We start from the raw sequence: 25,652 nt of genomic DNA on the forward strand, positions 1-25,652 counted from the left end.
TGACTTTTGAATAAATTTGAATACCATAATATATTAAGAGTGCGACATCTTTTCCTCGTGTGAATGGCTGCATCTATATTTTGGCTTGTTTTATGTTCACCACAAAGTCACAGCTTTTTCCGAAAATTTAAATGATTCTTAATTAATAAGAATAATTTTTTTTCTCCTTGACTTTTTGAATAACTTGTAAAACTAAATATTTCAAGAAGTTCGACATCTTTTCCTCGTGTGAATGACTGTATCTTCATTTGACTTGGTTTATGATCACTTGAAAGTCACAGCTTTTTCCGAAAACTCCTAGTTAATTAGAATATTTTTTTATTTCTCTTTGACTTTTTGAATAACTTGTAAAACTAAATATTTACTGAAGTTCAACATTTATTCCTCGTGAAAATATCTGAACCTTGAAATCTAGCTTCGTTTAGGTTTTCTTAGAAGTTTTGACATCAAAGAGTTACAATATCTTGGCGGGTGCAGGTAACCTAATTTCAGACAGTAGCAGCTTTCTGGGTAAATCGGTTTAACGGTGCGGCTATGAGGTCTTGTGATATGATACTAGCTTTCGGATCAGAAGGTCCTGGGTTCGAGCCTTGCTCGGCGCATAGTTGAGTCCCCGGAAAAGACTCTTTACTCACATTCTCTCACCGTACTCAGGTGTAAAATGAGTACCTGGCCGTCAAAAGCTTTGTATCTGTCGGAAAAATTGTAATACCGCCTAACAGGCGTCATGTCTCCTCCTACATGTTCACGTGTTGCTGTTGGTCATGGATCCTTAGTAAAGCGCTTTGAGCATGTTTCGTGGATATTACTCTTTTTAAAAGCTCAAATTAAAAAAAAAAGTGATTAACCACGAATATGCTGAGTTGGATATGGCATGGTATGTGAAGTACTTTTTGTCTGGCGCTTTTGTCTGATATAACGACTCTTTCACAATGTGTGCGACGAGATAGCTAAGCTGTCTTGTCACAAATGTCAAGCAATGTTAAGTGTGGTCAGTGGCCTGATGAGTGACAGTGATCATGCAAAATTCTGGTCCTGACGTTGTGCCCTTGTGTGAGGTATTTTACACACATTACCTCACTCGACTCAGATACGAATGAAGACCTGGCTATAGACAGTGACGGATATTGTAAGAGTGTTAACGCGAAAAGGACGTCTAATACACTGTATGAAATGAAAATTTGGTTCCATATGACCTGCAAGGGAAATAAATGAGGATATTTGAGTATGGGAAATCCATGGGAATGCGATATTTAAATGTTCATATTTATTATATATATCAGGAAACCCCATTGTGGAGTATCTAATTATTTTCTTGATCGAGAAACTTAGGTCCTATTGTTCATTATGCTGCACTGTACTGCGGCTGACGCCTTGCTTATTTCTTTTGTTTTCTAAAAATTGTAATAGATCCTAAAGATAACTTTGCCCACGGGATGAACGAAGGAACCTAATTCATATAAATGTATCTTTCAGTTTATCCCGTGTGTGTCTTCGTTGGAAAGACATGAAATGAGCTGAGCTGACTGGCCCAGGACAGAGATGCCTGAAGGAACTTTGTTGGCGCCCTCTGTTCCGCCAAGGAACCAAAAGGATAAAAATAATTGAGCTTTTATATAGCGCGATATCCACTAAACGTGCTCAAAGCGCTTTACAAAGGGTCCCTGACCAACAGCAATACGTAACACATAGAACAAGTCATGACGCCTGTTAGGCGATATTACAATATTTTTTTTCCGTCAGAGACAACACTGTAAACGGCCAGGTACTCATTTTACACCTGAGTACGGTGAGAGAATGTGAGTAAAGAGTAATTTCCAATGACTCAACTATGCAACGAGCGAGGCTCAAACCCAGGACCTTCCGATCCGAAAGCGAGTGTCAGACCACTAGATCACATAGCCGCATAAGTAAGTAATTGTCTTCGTTATCAATGCCCCCACCTTCCGCATCAATTTCTTATACAATAGCAAACTCGCATACCTTTCTCCACGTTGAGTCGGCGGTTCAACGACGGACATAGTCAAGCGATATTTAGCATTGTAAGTGACCAGATGGAAGACAATGATTTCAAAAAATCTATCCTTTGTGTTGTGTCCTTGTATAAGACACTTTACACACTTTACCCCAGAATATTCAGATGTGAATGAACATCTGGGAAAAGACAGTGGCGATCACATTGTTATAATAATGGCTGAACTAAAAGGATGCCTCACAGGCGACTTGCAACATGAAATGTACTCGAATTTCATATGGCCAGTTGGGGAATAAAAGAAGTGTTTGAGGAGCGCATTGATAATGGCGCATCGGTTGAATTGCTATATGAAACGCGCATATTCATCTATTTACTGTTCGTTTGTTCATTATTTTATTATTTTAAAAATTTAAAGAATTCTTATTTATGTATGTATTTATTTATTAAATTAATCTGTTTATTCCCTCATTTATTTATTAGTTTATTTATGAAAGTTGGCTTGACCTGGTCCTGGTTTGCAACTGTACAAGGCAGGGAACTGAAGGGCCGGGTTTGGGCGAATCCAGTGAGAGGGGCTCGGGCCGTCGATGGCTACGGCCGGAGTGACGGGAGGACAAGGCATTCTGTGTGGCGTGCGTGGAACAGTCAGCGTCGCTGCCCCCACTCGTCTTTTTATTATTTCTTTTATCTCCAATTTACTTCTCCTTGCAGGGGGCCTGTCTTCTGTCTGTCACGGTCTTTTAAGACAAGCGCTCGAAACAAATTGTCCAAAATTGTTATCCGTGATTGATAATAAATTAGTAATTAATTGTGCTTTAACTGCTTTGTTGTTCTATCTATATCCAGCTGGAGGACGTGAGTTAAAAAAAAATAAAATTATTGGACTTGTATTTTGGTAACTGGTGTGTAAACTGGTTTGTGTTGATTCAACAATGATAATAATTTGATGTTTATTGACAAGGTAAGAAACAGTTAGTTTAACTTAATTATAATATCATATTATAATAGTAATAACGCATGTATCTATGTACACCTTTCTTTTTCCTCATGTTTGCTGCTCATTATAATGCTCGTAAGAGGATTAAAAAAAAAAAAATTTTTTAAAGTCAAAGAACCCCCCCCCCCCCAACAAACAATACTAAATTAGACTGAGACAAACCAAAGATAAATATATACCCATAATACCACCAAAACAAAAAAAAACAAAAAAAAAACAAAAAGAAGAAATTAAAAAATAAAAAATAAAACAATATTTAAAAAACTAAACAAACATACAAAAACGAAACAAAACAAAAATCTAACATAACAATACCAAAAAAGTAAGAAACAACAACAAAAACAAAACAACAAGCAAACATACACACACTCACAGAATACCTTATTATTATAGTTTTTAAAAATAAAACTGATACTTTCCATATTTATGTAAAATATTTTCAACTTATGTTGGGATAGATTCTTATTGGTCTCTCGTCTATAACACTTGATTCATTTTCCCGCTCAGGCCACCGTGATGAAATCTTTATATTCGTTATATAGATGCGTTCGTCTCATAATTCAATCATTGAGCAAGGGCCTGCATTATTGGAACAAAAGCATCTTTTTTCTTCTTGCAAATTCTACAACAAAATTGTTAAAGCTTTTGATACCGATGGACGTATCTTTAGTGTTAGAAAGCGAGTCAAAACTATTATTGGAAATGTTCGATAAAATTGTTCAATTCTATTTATCATTCATTTTTTATTTCATTTTAGATATCTATCTTTAATTTCAACATCAGTGTAACTTTAAAGAAAAATTATAAATCTTTGAAAGTTTTAACCGTGACATAAAAAGAAAAAAAAGTAGATCGCATTTATATAGCGCTTATACATGGACAGCCAATACCTTGCTCTAAGCGCTTTATAAGTAGAAGAAGAAAAAAAAAACCCGTCTGATGATGGACATACATTTAACACATAGGAAAGGAATAGAAAAGGCGTGTAGGATTCCGAGGTGAACTAAAGGGAGGCCTTCCGAAAGCTCCTACATCCCCAGGATTCTTTGTTTTTTATAATGTTCTAAAAAAAAAGTCTCCCCCCTCCCAAACCCCCTACTAGAACATTATAAAAAACAAAGAATACTGGGGATGTAGGAGCTTTCGGAAGGCCTTCCAAACTAAACTTTGGCCACCGCGCAGCGCCATCGAGCTCACAAGAGGGACTGGACTACCTTATTCTTTTCTTGCTCCAGACTTAAAAGAAGATCCAACAGCGGGGCTTGATCCACGATCCTTCAGAGGTTAGTGTTATACCTTGTGCGCTTTGTGGTCTTGTGGTATGACAATCGCTTTCGGGTCGGAAGGTCCTGGGTTCGAGCCTCGCTCGGCGCATAGTTGAGTCTTTGGAAAAGTATCTTTACTCGCATTCTCTCACCGTACTCAAGTGTAAAATGAGTACCTGGTCGTTAACAGAGTTGTCTTTGTCGGAAAAAATTGTAATATCGCCTAACAGGCGCCATGTCTCATTCTATATGTTACGTGTTGCTGTTGATCAGGCACCCTTTGTAAAGCGCTTTGAGCACGTTTAGTGGATATTGCGCTATATAAAAGCTCAATTGTGTTTGTCCACCAGGCCATCTTGCCAATGGGATCTCATTACAGATAAAGACAAATAGTCTTTTGTCTTAACTTGAAGGAGGACATTCCAAATATCCATCGTTGTCGGTAGCACGACAATTAGGCTTGTCAAATCTAAGACAATTCAGTCAGGTAATGGCTTGTCTTACACAAAGACGAATGTCCTCTCCAATATAGATATTATGAAGTTGACGTCAAGATTTTGTTATTGTTTTTTGCCATCCACGTTTATGAGTAATTCTCACTAAACTGTATTAACCAGACTATAAACGTTTTGGTGACACAGAGCTTTGTATGTTGGTTCATTATACTTCCGGATGGCAATGTTGTGAGCGTCTTAGCCAAGAGCATACTATCTATAGATAGTATGCGCTTTGCTAAGAAGCTCACAACATTGCCATCCGGAAGTATAACGGACCAACACACAAAACTAGGTGTAACTTTGAACGTTTGTAGTCTGGTTAATGCAGTTTAGTGAGAATTACTAATAAATATGGATGGCAAGAAGCAATAACAAAGACCTGATTGACGTCATCTTCGTTTTAACTATAAGTCTTACTTACTTATCCCCATCGAACTACGGGACGCATAAGGAATCTACTAAGGACTTCCATTTCTAGAGGGCTGTATGGACACCAATGTTATTCCTAGTGAGGCCAACCTCTTTAATCTCTTTATCCGCGGATCTTCGTTGATATGAATGATTAAGAATACTTAAGAGAGAGAGAGAGAGAGAGAGAGAGAGAGAGAGAGAGAGAGAGAGAGAGAGAGATAGATAGATAGAGAGAGAGAGAGAGAGAGAGAGAGAGAGAGAGAAAGAGAGAAACAGACAGACAGACAGACAGACACACAGATAGAGAAAGTGTAGACATAAAGGAGAGCTCTAGAGATGGTATTAGAGAGAAAGAAAGAGAGAGAGGGGGGGGGGGAAGAAAAAAAGTGAGAGAGAGAGAGAGAGCGAGAGAGAGAGAGAGAGAGGGAAGAGAGAGAGGAAGGGGCTAGAGAGGTATTAGAGAGAGAGAGAGAGAGAGAGAGAGAGAGAGAGAGAGAGAGAGAGGATAAATAGACATAGATACTTCAATGACTTACTTTTTCTGTGTCAGGGAATTGTCGTGTCTCTTTTTTTCCGCAGCCAATTGATGGATATATGAGTAGTCAGTCAGTGGTGGGGAGACATAGTATGTCTACACATATTATATGGAGATATATAGGTTGACAGAGAGATACATAGCCGGGCATACAGATTAATAAATCCATAAATTGAGCTTTATATAGCGCAATATCCATTAAATCTGCTCAAAGCGCTTTACAAGGGTCCCTGGTCAACAGCAACATTTAACATGTAGGACGGGACATGACGCCTGTTAGGCGATATTACAATTTTTCGGACAAAGACAACGCTGTTAACGGCCAGGTACTCATTTTACACCCGAGTACGGTGAGAGAATGTGAGTAAAGAGCCTTTTCCAAGGACTCAACTATGCGCCGAGCGCGAGGTTCGAAACCCAGGACCTTCCGATCCGAAAGCAAGTGTCATACCACTAGACCACATAGCCGCACAAGGTCTAACACTAACCTCTGATGGATCGTGGATCAAGCCCCGATGGGCAGATGGATATATAGATAGTATGCAGATGACGTCACTCAGGCCTTTGTTATTGTTTTTGCCATCCGCGTTTGTGAGTTGTTCTCACTAAACTGTATTAACCAGACTATAAAAGTTCATGGTTACACAGAGTTTGTGTGTTCGTCCGTTATACTTCCGGATGGCAATGTTGTGAACTCCTTGGCCAAGCGCACTCTATCTATAGATAGGGAGATGGATAGATATGGTCGTGAGAAATTGATATACATGGATCATAATATTATTGTGTCCTCGAGATTTAAGGAGCGCGAATTATCTCAGCTTTAAAAAAAATATTCCGATAAATTTGTTTCAGCCATTTTATGCTGAAACAAATCTGTCGGCAAAGGAATATTAAAAAAAAAAGAGATGAGGTAATAGGTATAAAAAGAGATGGATATATATATATATATATATATATATATATATATATATATATATATATATATATATATATATATATATATATATATTGATTTTAGAAAATAAAGTAGTCCGTCAGTGCCATCAGGCCGATGGAGCCGGGAGTTTATCCCGATTTCACAAGCGTGAAATGGTAAATAACAATTGCTTGTTACCCTTTTGATGAGAAGTTAGTCTATCGCAACGTACAAATAGACAGAGAGAAAGATAGTTGGATATATATATATATATATATATATATATATATATATATATATATATATATATATATATATATATAGAGAGAGAGAGAGAGAGAGAGAGAGAGAGAGAGAGAGAGAGAGAGAGAGAGAGAGAAAGAGTGAGAGAGAGAGAGAGCGAGAGAGAGAGAAAGAGAGAGAGAGAGAGAGAGAGAGAGAGAGAGAGAGAGAGAGAGAAAGAGAGAGGGAAGAGGTGTGGGTTGTAAACGGTATATCATAATCATTGTAATAAAGTAACCACACTCTGGTAATACTTTTCTCTTTGCTTGCGTTTTTCCATGTCGGCGGGTATTACATAAAGACTTGGGATCATTTTTCCAGCCAATCAAACAACGTCTCTCACTGCTCACCAGCTCTTTACTGACGGGCATGGATGGAACAGTGGAAAAAAAATAATAAAAAATATGTGAGAAATTGCCTGACACTGACAAAACACCTTTTCAACTTTGTACTTTTCATGTTGATATATTATTAGAAGAATGACTTTTAACTTGCCAACATGGCTTAAACCTGAGAGTTCTCCTGAAGGATTATATTATTGCCTTCATTAAGTCTTGTGTTTGTTTTAAACAAGTTGCGGAATCAGGGGGGGGGGGGGGGGGGTAGTAGTCTATCTATGAGATAATGTTGTAAAGTAAGCGTTTTAATTTCTGACCAATTAAAAAAAAAACAAACAAACAGCATTTTGTCAGTGTGCGGCTGTATACACATGGTATTTGGTAAATCTAAATGCAAAACAAACAATGTTTCGGCAATGGACCTTCATCAGTAGACATACACACTCCAATTACATTCCTTCATTTTCGTCAGATGACAACATATTACGCAGATAAAAAAGTTACCATACTTCTCATAGATGGTAATGCCTGACGATATCAGGTTAACAAAAACAAGTTTTGATATCAGATTGTCACTCGATAAACTGAACTAAAATATGTTAAGCTCAAGTAGTAACAGTTAAATGCTTAATAAAATGACCTTTCCATCAGAAATACAAAATCAGAATCGTTCAAGGGACTCCAACCGTTTCTCCCACCGCGCACTGACTTGCAAGCCATTGGGAAAACGTACGGAATTCCAAAAAGCATGAACGCATGAATTTTGATTACCTACCCTAGCTAAAGGCTATCTTCTTTTGGCTTTTTAAAAGAGCCAAAACAAATCTACTGTCTACTCTAACTCGAGAGGCCTCACAATTACCTCTCGGTGTCTCAAACAATGACCCGTTTTGATATGAAGTTTTTGTCTGCCAATCGTGGCCGTTCCTCTTGACATAGCGGTCAGTTTTTGTAAATCTTTATTGTCCACGATGGAGAAGATTGGCAGTTTTGGTTAACGCCTTAAAAATGAAATATATAGTCCCAAAAATATAATTCGCAATTAAAAGATTTGAACATGAGAACCATGCGATGGCCCCAGTCGCGGACGATGTTCTGTTTCCTTGCTTTCTGGCATTTATATGGCACTGCCTCTTTCCTGTCACGATTTTAAGAAGTGGAGGAGAGTGTGGCATCTGAAAATAGGTGTGTATGATTATAGACAAAGCTGGGTGAAAAACTAAAAAAATATATATACATCCAACTCCCCCCCCCCCCCCCCCCCCCCCCCTAATAAAAACACGTCCGCGCGCACACACTAAGACACACACACACACACACACACGCACACAAACACACACACATACACACTCACACACGCACATTACATAAATCAAAACAACTTCTTAGCGAAACTTCTGGAACAATTGCAGTTAAAGACGGCTTGGAATTTCAAACGAAAGAGTACGAGAATTCTTTTCTTTTATCCCGGAATCACTTTGAGCTTTGTTACTTCAATATTAAAAGAACTTCCAAATGTGAATCTCTTTTGTCTTCCTTTTTGGTTTGACTGAAATAGACCACTTGGCCTCAAAAACTGTTTATATGAACTTGATATTATCACGTGACAATGTTATTTTTGTACATCAATGAGCCAGCGTCGCTTATTCTTCTTTAGTCAGTTGTAATTAGCCGAACATATAAAATGTGGTTTTAGTTTATTGCACCCCTATTTATTCACTCCTTTCTTTTAATGTAAAGAATAACAGCTTGTTCTGAAAGCAAACGCTGCATTATCTTGAAGAGCGATATAGAATGTTGGCTCTACGCACATCAAATACTTCGAGTCATTCGTTCTCCATCTCGTTTTGATACAAATCTATGCTATGGTGTGAAAAAAGATAAATTAATCATCTCATTTCTTTTCCCTTCTCTGTTTTATCAAGATCTCGCTGAATTAATTGGCACAGTACAGATTGCACACATCAGCATTTGGGTCTAATTATTCCGTATACTTACAAAATAAATTTTGAAATAATTTGGCCACAGATTTTTTCCTACAAATTTTCAATGAATTTAGATCTCAACTGTTTATCGTGCTTAAACCTATGACTTTAAATAATCCACAGGTTGAAGAATTTTTGACAAATTGATAGTCATCTCAATTCATTGAACATTTGATGTTAAGTTTGTATGACCAAAGTGAAAAAAAGCGTTTTGTCAACGCAAGGCAGAATTTTATACGGTACGTATTTTATAATTGGTTTAATTACAATTTGGTAAAGTTTTAGGGTGCATTCCATTAACGAATGACTTGGGGTGTATCAGGTTTGAATAGCTTAACAAACATTTAACAAGAAAACTGCTGTACTGGATAATGACACGTATTCAAAATTTGGCCAGAAAACTCATCCTTCAAATATCGATCGATTTAAATGACTCTCATTCTGGCAAAAACTATCAAACCTATGACTTCGTGAGGCCCCAGGTTTGAGAGTTTTTGCCAAGATGTGGGTCATTTAAATCGATCGATATTTGAAGTACGACTTTTCTGTCCAATTTTTTTAATACCCGTCTTTCAAGAACGGGAGTTAACTGTTTAAATTGCCTTGCTATTTCAATGCGTAAGAAAACGATAAGACCAATCCAGTCATTATCATACGGCATTTACCAACCTAATGAAATTGTAGGTAATAGAGACATAGATTGCACACGGATGGAGTCCTGGAATGTGATGGACGCTCAACACCCGTCGGATCAAAACAGTTGTAAAAAAATTTGAGCTTTTATATAGCGCGATATCCTCTTAATGTGCTCAAAGCACTTTACAAGGGGTCCCTGACCAACAGCAAAATGTAACATGCAGAACGAGACATGACGCCTATTAGGCGATATTATATTTTTTTGCCGACAGAGACAACGCTGTTATAGGCACTCATTTTACATCTGAGTACGGTGAGAGAATGTGAGTAAAAGAGCCTTTTCCAAAGACTCAACTATGCGCCGAGCGAGGCTCGAACTCAGGACCTTCCGATCCGAAAGCGAGTGTCATACCACTAGACCACATAGCCCCACAAAGGTTATGTCACGTTGGGCTGATTTCAATGCTGAAAATTGACTTTATAATAAATAAACAATATGACACTTGGGTTCTGATTAAAACTCGAGTATACGTGGAAATTTAGCGCAATAGAAACCAACCGTATTCAAAAAAGCGAGTGTCATACCACTAGACCACATAGCCCCACAAAGGTTATGTCACGTTGGGCTGATTTCAATGCTGAAAATTGACTTTATAGTAAATAAACAATATGACACTTGGGTTCTGATTAAAACTCGAGTATACGTGGAAATTTAGCGCAATAGAAACCAACCGTATTCAAAACCGACAGCAACACTAAATATGTAAGACGAGACATGACTCCTAGTCGATATCAATAGTTTTTTTTTCCGATAGAGACAACGCTGTTAAAGGTCGGGTACTTATTTTACATCATCATCATCATCATCATCATCATCATCATCATCATCATCATCATCATCATCATCATCACCATTATTATCACCATCATGATCATCGTCATCATGATCATCATGATCATCATGATCATCACCATCGTCATCATCATCATCATCATCATCATCATCATCGTAATCATCATCATCATCATCATCATCATCATCATCATCATCATCATCACAACTTCCCTCTCCTCCTTTTCCGATTCCTCCTTCCATTCCAACTCCATATACTCAGTCTCTATACCTCTCATCCATCTTCTCATTGTCACGTTCTACCTACTCTCCCTCTAACTCCCATTCTCCTCCAATCTCTTCTCTTCTTTCTCTTGCATTACATCCACGACGTCAGAGAAGTCACTAATTAAACCACTCTTCCCTATAGATAGTTCAAAGATGACGTCACTCAGGTCTTTGTTATTGTTTTTTTTGCCATCCGCGTTTATGAGTAATGCTCACTGAACTGTATTAACCTGGCTATAAACGTTCATGGATACACACAGTTTTGTGTGTTGGTCCGTTATACTTCCGGATTGCAATGTTATGAGCTTCTTAGCCAAGCTCATACTATCTATTCTCTCCATCATCTCTTCGTTTTTCTGCAATCCAATCTTACTCAAAAACACATTAATTATAAAAAGGAAAACGCCTCGTACTGTAAAATGAGAACATCTCAACCATTTTACCAACGACTTGACTTCAAAAACCTATTTTATGAGAGATCTCATAACCAGAACTTCCCAAACCACCCCAACCCCCTACCCAATTCCCCTCCCCCCTCCATCCACCCTATCATCAAACTAACAAGACTGGACACAAACCCATTCACCAAAGATTTATTTCAACATTCCTGCCCCGTCCAAACCAGACTCTCTACCGGCTATTTTCCGTGTACTTAACGTTAATCTCTATTATTTAATGAATAAAAGAAACGACATACAAGGAGAATTAATAAATGTTGGACGTCCGTGAACGGAGAGACAGATTACAAAGGATAACCGTCGAGGTCCAGTGAACAGTGACCAGTGACCAGTGAGACGATGCAGTGGACACAACGTTACATCAAGGAAACACGCTTTATCAGACGTCTTATGTCTTATCTATTTACATAAAATTTCTGGGCGCATAAAAACATTCACATCAAACTCCTTGGGACAAAAATATCAGGATAAAAGAATACTGGATGTAATAGATTGTGTGCGCTAGCCTAAGAAGCTCGCAACATTGCCATCCGAAAATATAATGAACCAACACACAAAACTATGTGTAACCTTGAACGTTTATGGTCTGATTAATACAGTTTAGTGAGAATTACTCATAATCGCCGTTAAGGGCAAAAAACAAAAAAACAAAACAATAACAAAGACCTAAGTGACGTCAAATTCGTTCTATCTATAAAAATGTTGTTGCTTGAAGGTCGAATGGAAGCTTTGATTGAATTAACGAAGGCAGATGATATAAAAGTAAGAAAGAGAAGAACAACAAAAACAAAAAAAAAATACAAAACAAAAAACAAAACCCAAAACATGCAAAACAACAAACGAATAATACTCCTCCCACCCCCCCCCCCCCCCTCAAGACAACAACAAAAACAAAAATAAAAACAAAACAAAACAACCCCCCCCCCCCCCCAAAAAAAAAAATAAATAAAAACAAATAACAACCCCCCCCCCCCACAAAAAACAACAACAAAACAACAACAACAAAAAAAAACCCCAACAAAAATAAAAAACAAAACAAAATTAAACCAGAGTATTGCAACGAGAAAATGCTCTCTAAATTTGCCGTTCCAAAAACATTAGCTGAACCAGGAGTCAAGCGTAAAGGAACAAATTATCTTTCTGAATAACATAAACTAAATTGCGCATGAAATTTGGCATTTTGACTCAATCTGCTATTTATTCAGATAAAATACTCACAACACCCACCAGCCGGATATACCGCACCAACACACAAAACTATGTGTAACCTATGTGTGATTGGTACAATTTAGTGAGAACGCATCATTAAAATAGATGTTTAGAAACAACAACAAAGAGTTGAGTGAAGTCAATTTTGTCCCTGAACGAAGGCTACCGGTCGAAAAACTTCTGCGCGCTGAATGGCATTAAGTAGCTTTGATGTACCATTAAAAAAATTTTTTGGATGACCTGATAAAGGTACCCGTTTGGATAGAACATGAATACCGCTCTACACAACGTCTCGTTATTGCTCTGTTCTTATTCTTTTCCTTCTTTGATCTTATTTCTGCATAAGTCGTGCGTGGATACAATTTGGAGAACCGCGATATCAAATTAGATGAAAATAATTTCATTTTGTGGCCCAGTTAATGATAAAATAAGTGTGTATTGGAAAAAAGTGGGCAGCGGACGTAATACGGTGTCGGTTTACGGTGAATTGAGATCGACCTTTAGAGTAGAGGTTACCTAGAACTATAATTTGCACGACCACGGGATAATAATCAGTGATAAAAGTTGGGAGATGGGTTAGTATTTTAGTACTAGCAGTTCACAGTTGCTATCTCTGTTTACGCTCCAGTAGTTAGCCGTTATTATACAGTTCATCATGGTTATTTAGGAAAACAAATTGCATTCTCGACCTTTGCTATTTTAATCAGCAATAAATGCAGTGCTGATGTGTGAGTATAATAACTGGGTGAGGTTATTTGTGGCTCGTCGTCTCAACGCGGTATTTAGTCTGGGTAATTTTGTTGCTGAAAATGGAATTTATAGAAGGGACGAATTTTACATCATTCAGCTCTTTGTTATTGTTTTTAGCCAGCCATGTTTATGAGTAGTTCTCGCTATATTCTATCAATATGACTATAAATAGTATGCGCTTGGCTAAGAAGCTCAGCTAAGAAGCTCACAACCTTGCCATCCGGAAATATAATGGACAGACAGAACTCTGTCTAACCATGAACTTTTATAGTCTGGATAATACTGCTAAGTGAGAATTACTCATAAACGTGGATGGCAAAAAACAATAACAAAGGCTTAAGTGACGTCATCTTCGTTCTATCTATAAACGTTCAAGGTTATATATGATTTTGTGTGTTGGTACGTTACATCCAGCTGGCACATGTTGTGAGTATTTACGTAAACGCATAACATCAAAAGCAGAAAATTGAGACTTTGATCAAGTTAATACGTTTTATTATGAAGAAATATGTAAAGTTCTTTAAGCGAAAAAGATTTATAATTGATATTTTTGATAATTTAAAAAAAAATACTTCTAACCGAGTTTTTGCCAAAAGGTTCTTCCAGGCTTTGTACCGATTAGAGACGTCCGGTCACTTTTGTGCTTTGCCGGTTTCGAGCCATGCACGTGCATCTCGTTACAACTGACTCTAGAATAATTGCTATTTTGTTTATTATGTTTTATGTATATTGTTATTCGTCATTTATTTATGTCCCGGACTGTATCAATCTGTAACCCGAGAGGTTTAGTGATTGAGTGTTGTGACATCTGCCTTTGAACCTGTTGGTCCTTGGTTCAGGTTCCGCGGGGAGAGGGTCAAAGTTAAGTCCCAGGAAAAGGCTCTTTATTTACATTCTCTCTCATCGTACGCCGGTGTAAAATGAGTACCTGGCCGTTAACAGCGTCGTCGTCTATCGGAAATAAATGTAATATCGCCTAACAGGCATCATGTCCTGTTGGTCCTTGGTTCAGGTTCCGCTGTGAGCGGGTCAAAGTTATGTCTCCGGAAAATGCTCTTTCCTGATATTCCCACATTGCACTCAGCTATGAAATGTATACCTGTTAATAGCATTGTCTCTGTCTGAAAGAGAGAAAAAAAATGTTAATATAGGGAATGAGATTAGCGGAAGAGTAGCGTCCCTTGATTGGACGTCACCGGCGGAGAAGTTATTTGTAAACAAACCAGCTACAAGCCAAACGCTCCAAATACAAAATTTATTATTCATATTTCTGTACAAAAATGCATATCATAATCAACGTTATGCATTTTTGTACAGAAATATGAATAATAAATATTGTATTTGGAGCGCTTGGCTTGTAGTTGGTTTGTTTACAAATAACTTCTCCTCCGGTGATGTCAAATCAAGGGACGCTACTCTTCCGCTAATCTCATTCCCTATCGCCTAACAGAACAAGAGTCGTGTTATGTCATGTTTCGTCCAACATGTTAAGTGTTGCTATTAGCTATAGATCTCGTGTAAAGTACCTTGAGCACGTTAAGTGGATACTGTGTTAAATAAATACGCAAGATTTAGATCACAAGTTTGACAAACAAAGGGACAGTTTTCAATCTCAGGGACAGTGATTTGTTAGTTGGGGATCTTAGATCTGACAAAAGCAGTGTCAAATAGACTTTTATTGTCCTAAATAAAAACAGCAAGGTGGAGTTGAATGTCATTAAATCAGAACGTAAATACAACCTATATTACCGTACTACAAAAAAAATAAAAAAATAATCCACATACATTTCTTTTTGCCAGAACACTAAGACTTGCCCTCCAAATAACGATCAGTTAAAATGACCCGGGGGTCCCGATAACTCAGTTGGTAGAGCACTCGATTCACAAGCATAGGGGCCGAGATCGATCCCGGGAGCAGTAGAGATTTTTTATCTTCGCAGTTAATGGGTAGCTGAGTCTTGGCTGATAGAACTTTGCGATAGACTAGCGCCCTATCCAAAGAATAGCAAGCAATTGCTATTGTCCGTCTCACGCTATAGAAACCGGGATAAACTCCGAATGGCTTTGAAGGTATACTTAAGGTGACCCACATCTTGTCAAAAAATCTCATGTCTGGGACCATGAAATCCCAGGTTTGAGAGTGTTTGTCAAGATCAGGGTCATTTTTTTTTCATCAATCGTAATTTGAAGGACAATTTTTCTGGTCAAAATTATTAAATTGTACTTTTTCCGACTCCAGCAGTATAGAGATGAGTATCTAATGAGCAAATCTTGTAATTGGATGGAACAAGTGGTGACTATACCATTAAAGTAACACCCTATCAGTCAAATACACGCCAAAGTTACCATTTACTCTTATTTCGTCATAAGGTAATGTTTAAGTTTAGTTTATTTTGACTTCCTTTATCCTCTCATTGTTGAGATTTAGGGCAATATAGGGTGTCTAAGAAAAAATAAAACAAACAAACAAACAACACACACACACACACACACACACACACATATATATATATATATAAATTATTTTTAAAAACAGAACAACAACAACAATAAAATAAAAAATAAAAACAAAAATAAAACCAAAAGTTAAAAATAAATAAAAATAACCAAAAAGACAAAACAAAACAAAAAATATACAACGAAAAACGCAAAAACCCCCAACAAAACACCCCCTCCCCCCACAAACAAAAACCAACAAAAGTAAAACAAACAAAAAACATGACAACCAATCCAGAATCAAAACAAAACACGCACAACTGGACTCGAACCCAGGACCTGAGAAACAAGCCTAATGTCATACCACTCGACCAGAAAACCGTTGGGGTTGAGGGCAATAAAGGTTACTGACATTTTATTTGACGGTTTCAAGACTCGAGTGTAAACTCTAATCCCGTGAAAATTCCACAAGGAGGAGATTTAACCCTTTAACGCCAAGCCTGAAGTCCTATCAGATTATGAATATCTCCAACTTTTTGGTTAAAAATCTGGATTTAACCATTTTCATCATGAGAACAATAACAGTCATGCGACTCAGACAAAAAAAAAACCCAACAAAACAAAACAATAATATAAACAATTAAATAGCACATTTCCAAGGAACAGAGTACCACGAAAAAAAAAGCTTTTACACTCACAATTTTGTAACCAAATCCAGGTGTAAAATGAGTACTTGGTCACAACGCGGTTTCTACCCAAGAAGTCTTTTAACAGCGCCTGGTTCATGTTCGAGCTGTTGTTGTCGCAGTTTATGCCAGTTTATGAAGTGATCTGAACACATACTTTTTAAAAGTAAATATCGCACCATATAAAAGCTCATGATTTCTTTTTTAAATTCGCCATCTTCCTTCACACAAGTGATAGATACGTTGAGCTAATGATAAAAATGTTCGTTTACTTCTTTTAATTCAACCATAAGACTCGGGCAATTCAAAACAGTCAGATAATAATATTATATTGGGTTAAGTAAAATCAAACAGAGCATGTAAGGTTTAACTCACTCAACCCTAACACCGACTATATTAGTAGTATACCCGGGGTTACTTGTCTATTTATTACATCATTTTTCTGAGACAAATTATATGCGTAGTATCAAAGCTATTGTACTTGATTTTTACATGTTAATTATGGTAGTTGAATAAAACACTCTATGCACATTCTCATTTTAATACATTTTTTCCAATTTTGAAAAGTAGCAAAAAATTCTAGGATTGAGTGAGTTAATGAATTCAAACCGATGAAAACATTGTCAAGCACCTCCTCATGATATCTGGATGATTTAGATATTACAAATTAGATTCATAATCAAACAAAATAGACATAGACTGATTTGATAGGGTTTGTTTTGGAGTGTTTATGTTTGATTTTTAATGTATGAACAACCAACAAATAATAATTAACATTCAAATGTTATACCTGCATTTCAGAATATGGTTCGATCCGATATAGAGAAACAGCGGATCACAATAAGTGCAGTAATAAACTAATGGGGTTTAATGATAATTGTTGTTGAGGGGACACAAAACCATGTACTTTGTCATCCTCTGATAAAACATATTCTTAAAATTTTGGCCAGAAAACATGTCCTTCAAATATCATATCCGTCGAATAAAATGACCATCAAAATATCGTCAACAACTTTCACAACTTGGACCTTCTTGAAGACTTCATTGAAGTCCCAGGTTTGAGAGTTATTTTTTGACAAGATCGAGGGTAATTTAAATAGGTTATTTAATAGTTGAAGAACGAGTCTTCTGGCCAAAACTTTTAAAATGCTTTTCTTTTCTTTATTATGTCAGTGCTGCGCGTTATTTGCATCGAATACAAGCGCCACTGTCTTCTCAAACTCTCATAATATTTATGCTTGAAATACCAGACTGGTAACATTGTAACCAAGGCAAATGGATTCATTGGGTGGTCTTTTCTTTGTTGATTTCAGTTCTTTTGTAAAGGTCAAATTAGACATTAATTTCAAACTCATTTCTTTGTGATTACTTCTGTTGCTTTGTTTGTTTGTTTGCTTTTTTTCGTTGGGTGTGTGTGTGTGTGGGGGGGGGGGAGTTAAAGGAAATAGCAGTCGCCGATTGCTGATGACTGTTTTTTTAAAATGGAAGTATACTGAAACATGTTTTAAAATCATTTTTGGGATAGTTGTTCTTTTTTTATGTTGTTGATTAAAAAAAAAAAGATTTATCTTGTTTCATCTCCGAGTATGTTCCAGATGTCTGGACAATTATCAATCAGGACGTGTATGCTACGTATTCCATTATTTTTTTAAAAAACGTCATAACTATATTCACTTTCTCTCACTTAAAAAAAAAATTAATTAAAAAATCAAAGCCAAGTTTTGTGTGCAGAAGGAAACAATGTCAATTTTTCATGTTAGTCTTTATAATCTTGAAAATATGAACGGTTTTTAAGTAAGAGAAAATTAAACAATTTAAAACGGAGCCAAAAGACTTTGCCAAAACCTAATTAAAGTGTGGTTGGCCCACTTACTTGTTTTTAAGTAAACTTCTGCTATAAGAGTCCCATGGGTCTTTCTGGCATCTTGAATCAAAATCGGTACTGCAGATACCCTGGGAGATGATCGTGGCACATTGACAAACACTTTTTGAAGAATATCTTTTTTAAAAATTTGTCCAGAAAATTATTTTTTTTCTGACCAAATTAGAAAAAGGAAATGTTTTGTCAGTTTGCCTGGATTATCTCCCAAGGTTCCCGCAGTACCAATTTTGAAGGGTATTCAAGATGCAAGAAAGAGCCACGTGGGACTCTCATAGCAGAAATTTACTTAAGCCTCATTAAAGCAAACACTCCGATCACCAAGGTAGTGTACTTTTCTGCAGGTCCTCTCATGGGAATACGATACAATGTTTGAACTGTCTCTTTCTATCTCTAACACCACACACACACACACACACACACACACACACACACTCACTCACACATACGCACACAGACATTCACTGGAATACGATACAATGTTTGAACTCTCTCTCTCTCTCTCTCTCTCTCTCTCTCTCTCTCTCTCTTTCTCTCTCTCTTCTCTAATTCCAACACAGACATATGGCACACACACACGACACACACACACACACACACACACACACACACACACTAGAATACAGTGTTTGAACTCTCTTTCTCTCTCTCTCTCTCTCTCTCTCTCTTTCTCCCTTTTCTATCTCTGACACCCACACACACACCCACACACACACACACACACACACACACGCACACACTAGAATACGATGCAATGATTGAAGATCAGCTTTCTTTCTTTCTTTCTCTCTCTCTCTCTCTCTCTCTCTATCATTTCTCTTTCTTTCTCTCTCTCTCTCTATCATTTCTAAAACACACACACACACACACACACACTCACTCACACAGAAAACTAGAAAAAGATACAAAGTTTGAAGATCCCCACCGCTCTCTCTGTATCTTTCCGAATGCATGTCCTCACACTGCAATATGATACAGTCGTGATCGCCTAAATGCCCGGGGGTCGGGAAGCCGAAAAAAACCCGAAAACAACTGGCATTTAGGCGGCGGGCAAAAAGACGAAATTGGTCAATGAAGCTAAAAATTATGATAACTTGATAACAGTATTGCCATCGTAAGTAATCAGTGATTTTCCCTGATTATTTGGATGTCTCTCGTGGCCAATTTGAAGAATTTCATTATATTATTTATTTATTTTAATTAAATAATTTATTCTGCTTCTATGTTAATGTATTTTCTATTTTTTTTTCTTTAGTATTTTATTTCTACTCTTAATGTTTATTTTATTCTTTTTTTTTTTAATTTTGGAACAAAGATAACCAGAAAAAAAATGAAGGGGGAAGGGGAGGTGGGGGGGGGGGGGAGGGGGGCATAGGTTATTCTCCTCCCCACTTTGCTTGCTTTTAAAAAAGTGTTGTGCATTTCCATTTTCAGTACCTAGATAACGGTGATTAGTGGACGGCGATTCTGGATTCTTCTATCAACTGAAAATTTCTTTCCGCTTAGGACCTGGGAGAGGGAGGGTGGAGACTTGTAGTAAAACAAAGGGACACTTGGATGTTGGTGACTTTCCTGTACTGTCCAATAGAAGTCAATGTAGAAAGGGAAAAGGGGGAGGGGGCGATCCTTTGTGTGAATCAAGACTGTCCACATTGTGAAATTGTCCCCCAGTTTTGGGAGATTGAAAAATAACCCAACCAACCAACCAACCAAACAAACAAACAAACAAACAAACAAACAAAAATATAGAACATAAAAGCAAAAAAGAAAAAGAACCCCCCCCCCCCCCCCCCCCCCCCCCCCAAACAAAAACCCAAAAAAAAAAAACCAACTGGAAGTTGCCAGAGCGGGCACTTAGGCGGAATTCGTTTTTAAGCGGGCACTTAGAGTTGTGTTTTACAGAAGAAAAATTCTGTTTTGACGAGAAAGCCGGCACTTGGACAAAACGGGCATTAAGGCGGCGGGCATGTAGGCGATCACCACTGTGTACGATTTTTGAAATTGTCTCGTTTGAGGATTTTGTCTCGATTGTCCCGCTCTCATTCGGAATCGGAAGTGTGAACTTTTATAAATAATATTTAGTTTTTTTCTTTGTGTTATAAGAAGTATAGAAATGTGTGTATGTGTGTGTTTGTGCGAGTGTGTGTGTGTGTGTGTGAGAGAGAGAGTGAGAGAGGGAGTGAGAGAGAGGGAGAGAGAGAGAGAGCGAGAGAAAGAAAGAAAGAAAGAAAAAAGAAAAAAGAAAGATAGCTAGAAAGACATTATATATATATATATATATATATATATATATATATATATATATAAGAGATAGATAAATGGATAGATAGATAAATAGAGAGAGAGATAGATAGATAGATAGATAGATAGATAGAGAGAGAGAGAGAGAGAGAGAGAGAGAGAGAGAAAGAAAGAAAAAAGAAAGCTAGCTAAAAAGACATATATATATATATATATATATATATATATATATATATATATATATTATATATATATATATATATATATATATTAATTATGTGTGTGTGTGCGTGTGAGAGAGAGAGAGAGAGAGAGAGAGAGAGAGAGAGAGAGAGAGAGAGAGAGAGATGTGAAAAAAATAAATACAAACATTCATAGAGATGAGAGAATAATAGCGAAAATAAATAGATAAAGAACCACGCAAGCTCTGACATAATAGAAGGCATGTGATATAAGAATGGATAGAAACAAAACAAAGTACGTTGTGGCAAGTCAACACTCCATATGAAATCTTATCGCATTAAAAGGAAAGAAATATGAACACGCACCAAAAATCAGATAAGAAACAGATGCTATCAATGGAGAGATTATTGGAGCCGGAAGGATAATATAGGGAACAGTGGGAGTTACTGAACTTTTTGGATCAAATGTTTTCTGGAGAATATTGTAAATCAGACCTAACCTAGATGAAATTAAAATAAATTCGTGATTCTTAGGTTATAAGATAGAGGTCACTTTATATATATATATATATATATATATATATATATATATATATATATATATATATATATATATATATATATATATATATATATATATATATATATTTTTTTTTTATTCTAACAAGAAAACATTTATCTCAGTATTCGAAACTTGAGATTTCATCAAACATGTCAGAACTTGTCAGAAAGTTTTAAATCTGGGACTTTGAGCTTTTTATATAGGGCAATGTCCACTAAACGAGCTTAACCCGATTTACAAAGGGTAACAAGCCAATAACAACTTTTTTTGTAGAATGAGAGGTAATCGAGATATTTTTTTTTTGGGGGGGGGGGGGGGGGGCAGGAACAACGCTGTTATCGGCCAGTTACTCATTTTACACCCACGTGTGGTGTGAGAATGTGGGTAAAGAGCCTTTTCCAATCACTGAACTTTGCGTCGACCGCGGTGGGACTCGAACCACGGATCTACCAGTACATAGGCAAATGTGACATCATTAGACCATACGTCCGCAGGTTGTGGAAGTACATAGTCTTTTGAGTAGTGTTTATGCCTGAATGAAGCGAAGTTGCTCATAATTATTCAGCCACCTGATGGAGGCAGTCATCGACCTTCCTTGTGTGATTAAATAAAACATCTGACACCTGGTAAAATGCATTGCGAATCATTGGGTGTGACAAAATGAAAATGCATGGAAATGCGCCAGTTAAATCGTCATGTTTATTTGTTTGCATATGTTGATGACTTTGGTTTGATAGCACGCCACGTATCCCAATAAATATGAAGGTATACTCTACTATCAGGAAAGACTAGGTGTCCGAATGTGATTTTTATGTCTTTCTTTCTTTTTTTGTTTTGTTTGTTTTAACCATCAAATTTATCTATAAAAATGCATTACGCAATTTGTAGAGTAGAGTATACTCCTAAATTCATCAATTTTTCTCCATACAACGAGTTTCGACTTTATCTCCATCTTTGATGTTCGATTTGGCTATTGAACTCCTTCGGTTTCGTGCCTGGGTAGATTTTTGATGTCAATTGAGGGCAAGTCGAACTCACTCACCTAGTCATTTTCTTACAGTGACAGTCATTTCATCATGTCGGGTAACACGGCCAAACCACGAGAGCTTCCATCTTTTGACACTTATTATGAAAGTTTCTTGTTTGTCAATCATTTCTTCTATTGCCTCCCTGATGTCTTCATTTTGTCCTGTGCTCAGCACAAGAAATTTGCACACATTTCATTAAATTAAATATCTGAACACGTGTGGATGAAAACTGCCATACAAAGCACGAAAGAAAAATACAAGGGAAAAAGAACATCCCAAAAAAATCAATCTATCTCGACTGGGGATCGAACCTCAGACCTTCTGATCACGGTCAGACGTGCTACCAGTACACCACAGTGGCTCCCGATAGTTGGGACAATTTTAATACCTATACTCTTCACAAGAGTACACGTTTCAGTAAATTCTTCTATCTCTTCCTTCATGTCTTTATTTTGTCTTGTGCTCAGCGTAGGAAATAAGTACACATTTCAAATAACTCCGGGGTTAAGCGTGCTAAAATAACAATTCTGCACTTCCGGTAATTTGACAGTTAATCAACAGAAGTGTCGAATAACTGCAAGCACTCAAATGACAGACAATAAATGAGTTTTATATAATGCTATAGACCACAAAGTCACGCTGTCAATAATGTACAGAATTCCAAATCCCCTCCTCAACGTGGATAAAATCTCAATCACAACAACCCTCTTTACTGACGAAACATCGTTCCTCCTTTTTGGCCAGAAAACTTTTACTTCAAATATCGGAAGACCAAATTGACAATTAATTAACTCGTGAAAAAAAAGGGTTAAAGAAACTTCTAAGAAGGATCATATCAATGTCTTGAGGCCTCAGGTATGACTTTTGTTTGAGCCGTTTTTGGATCATCTTAATCTATCGATAAAGTAGTCCTTCAGAGCCGTAAGATGTATGAGCAGGAGTTTATCCTGGCTTTTAGCGTGAAGTGGACAATTGCAATTGTCTGATATCCTTTTGACAGGACGTTTGTTTATCACAAAGTATTTTTCGTCAGATGTGACAAATCCAATCACGATTGGGAGAGAGAGAGAGAGAGAGAGAGAGAGAGAGAGAGAGAGAGAGAGAGAGAGAGAGGGGGGGGGGTATCAGAAGAAAATCTTGACTTCAGCCCGGATCAATCTCGGTTCCTTTCGGTGTGAAGCGAGTGCTCTACAAACTGAGCTATCGAGACCTAATATATCGATATTTGAAGTAAAAGTTTCCTGGCTATAATGATAAAAAAAATGTTTTGTCAATGTATATCGGATTATTGTTCTTAATCCCCTCAGAATGGCTAAAAACTCAATTACAATGTTACACCCCACCAACTCCGTCCGATGTTATCACTCACTTCATTGCCTGTCGTAGACTATTTGATACAAACAATAACATTGCTTCTGGCGTGAAGCCAAACATTTCATTGTGAGCATTTTAATTGGACTTGGTGAGGTTGGAATGTGAGTTGATGAATGGGTGGGTGGGGTCCAAACATCACAGCTCCTGTTCATGAAGAAAGGTAAATGAATACTATGAGCAATCATAATATAGTGCATTTCCATTGTTTTGCCATGCTCAATGCGGTTCTTAATTCTTTACTCATCCTCCTAATAAGTCAAAGAGAACATTTTCTTTATAGACACAGAGTGTACAGGTCGATTCTTTTTAACAATCTCCATTCGTGTATAATTATATATATATATATATATATATATATATATATATATATATATATATATATATATATATATATATATATATATATATATATATATCAAGGTACTCATTTGCACATACGTTGAATAAGGAAATGTGTGTAAAGTGCCTCAAGCAAGTACATAAAACTAAGACAGATTTTCCCCCCATCGTCATCACATAGTTTGTCACGTTTGACAGCGCTGGATAAGGTTTTGATTCGTAACAAGACGAGACACGGCGTACTTGGTTATGGACTTATCATAATTATATCAAGTCCAAGTTTCCTGTGGGCACCCTTTTTGTGGGGGGTTCCGCTATCGCGATAGAGCACTCGCCTCACATAGTCGCAATTAGAAGCTTCTCCATTTTCACTCTTTCGTTAGTATTGTCACGATCACCGGCTTCAGGCAGCCCCTACAGTTTTCTACTTTCACATTATCGGAGACATTAATGGTTTGACCTGGACAAAATTTATAAATAAATGCTTTTAACGGCAACCTGTAGAAAAATCTTTCTTTGACATTATATTAAAAAATCGAATTAAGACATTAAGGAGTAGACACCGGTGCAAGATAAAGATCTGAACAAGTGTGTATGAAAGGTGCCAGACAAAGCAGAAAAGAATAATACAAGAAAAAAAAACTATTTCAAAAACTCAGTAGATTTTGACTGGGGAGGTCGACTGATTTTTGGGATGGTATTTTTTCTTGTATTTTCTTTCTTGCTTTGTCTGGCACCTTTCATACACACTCGTTCAGATCTTTACTTTAAAAATTCGGACAAAATCTATAATGTCAATGAATTTTTATCGTTATGCATAATAATACATTTCTATTAACCGTCTTTGAAGGAAGTGGATCAGGATTGAGTCCTGGTGCTGTGGAGATATATTTTGTTTTTCTATTTTCTATTTCCATCCAGCAGTGATTGGCGGGTAGATGCGTCAATACGTCGTCCTGGCAGAAAATAATTTGCCACAGACTCGCGTCCGATTCATAAATGAGCAGATAGTTGCTATTGTCCATTCACGCTACATAAATCGAGATAAACACCGGCTCCATAGACCGCATGGCTCCGAAATAATGCAAAACTTTCCAAAGTTCTTGAAATGAAAAGCAAATTTTTTATTTAAGCTTTGATGGCGTGAGCGAATTTATCATTTAATACATCCTTACGAGATATTTTTCTCACAGATAAAAAGTCTGACATGAGTCTATTTTGCTAATGGTGCAATCAATATTTTTATTTGGTTTGCCACGACTTTGAACCAAAGGGAGATAAATCTCTCGGTTATCAAAACATTTTAAGATTTTTTACCTCCCGTATTTACCTTTCATCCACAGCTTCAGTCGCACTTTGACAAAACAAATTTGTCCATTTTGGGAAGGTTTTTTCTCCTTCAAATATCGACCGATTTAGTTGAACCCAAAACGTGTCCAAAAATGTCAAACCTGAGACTTCAAAGACTACTCAGGTTTGAGACTTTTTAACAAGTCACCTAAGGGAAAGGTGGTGTGGGGATGGGGGGGGGGGGGGGTTGTAATGTTAATC

General features: G+C 37.0%; 1 protein-coding gene across 1 annotated transcript in view; it reads left to right on the plus strand.

Moving 5' to 3' along the window:
• Window positions 1-2,595: 2,595 nt before the first annotated feature.
• The window catches only part of LOC144964711 (protein madd-4-like), a 66,793-nt gene continuing 43,736 nt past the window's right edge, over window positions 2,596-25,652 (plus strand). Inside the window, exon 1 of the mRNA XM_078899250.1 lies at window positions 2,596-2,936. The gene's annotated coding sequence lies outside the window, so the exon portion shown is untranslated. The remainder of the gene's footprint in view (window positions 2,937-25,652) is intronic.

This window comes from Berghia stephanieae, chromosome 2 (genome assembly GCF_034508935.2).
Source record: "Berghia stephanieae isolate SIO BIC M18660-M18661 chromosome 2, UCSD_Bste_1.3, whole genome shotgun sequence".
NCBI lineage: Eukaryota > Metazoa > Mollusca > Gastropoda > Nudibranchia > Aeolidiidae > Berghia > Berghia stephanieae.